The sequence below is a fragment of the Hippopotamus amphibius genome, chromosome 15 (assembly GCF_030028045.1).
Source record: "Hippopotamus amphibius kiboko isolate mHipAmp2 chromosome 15, mHipAmp2.hap2, whole genome shotgun sequence".
NCBI classification, from domain to species: Eukaryota; Metazoa; Chordata; class Mammalia; order Artiodactyla; family Hippopotamidae; genus Hippopotamus; species Hippopotamus amphibius.
In genome coordinates, this window is record NC_080200.1 from 33,527,737 (window position 1) to 33,528,816 (window position 1,080).

Here is a 1,080-nt window from a genome sequence, read left to right on the forward strand (position 1 = left end):
CGCCGCCGGCCGTGGCGGCCGGGGGCGGCACCCTCACGGGGCAGGGCCAGGCTCGATCCCGGGCGGGGGAAGGGGTGGGGGGCAGGGGCGAGGGCAGACCGGCGGCGACGGGGAGGGGGCGGCTCACACGCACGGCCAGGGCCACGGAGCAGGGCCGGGGGCGCCACCCAGGGGGAGACAAAGGGCCGGGGCACAGCCGGGCCACCAGGAAAACCAGCGCGGGGCCCCACCGCCCCACACCAGGGGGCGGTCCCGCCAACGCCTGGGACGCCGGCCGGCGCCCGCCACCCTCGAGGGCCTCCCCACGACCCGGCCCCGCCGCCGGGGCCTAGCATGCGACGGTTCCCCCCGCGTGCAGCGGAGGAACCCGTCCACCCCTTCGCGCATCCATCTGCGTCGCCTCCACACATCCATCACCACCTCAGCCGACCCCAAGGGCTCACACGTCCTGGGGAAACGCTCCCGAGCCAGGCGGCCCGACCTAGGGCCACACACCGCCGCCGGCTGCGGCTCGAGGCAAGGGCAGGCGCGGCAGGGCTCCCCGTGGCTGCGGGACTGGGGAGCCGGGACCGGGGGGTCCCCCCCTCCGGGCTCGCCAACGGAGGCGACCCCGCACGCACACACGCCACCCCGCGCCTCGGACACCGGCTCGGCTCGGCCCGGCGGGACCCTCCCCCGACTCGGAGGGGGGAGGCGCGGGCCACGGTAGGCAAAGAGCGGCGCTCGGCCCCACCGCGGGACCGGCGCACCCCTCCCGCGGAGGCGAGGGGGTCTACCCACGTGCTCTGGCAGTCGCCACGGTGGCCACTGCACACTTGGGAGGGGCGGCAGCTGGGGGGTTCGGTACCCCAAGGCTCCCTCTCGGATCGCTAGAGAAGGCTTTCTCACCGAGGGCGCGTCATCCCCCACTCAGCGCCTCTCCTTCGGGCCCGCAGAGGCGCTTCCGTGAGCCGCCTACACCTCCTCCAGTCGCCTGGAGGGGAGGGGGTCTGCGGTATGGGTAAGCACACGGCCCACGGGAGCGTTCGCGGCCAGGGCCGGGGCACGACCTCGGTAAGGCTTGCTGCCCTCGGGCTCGCC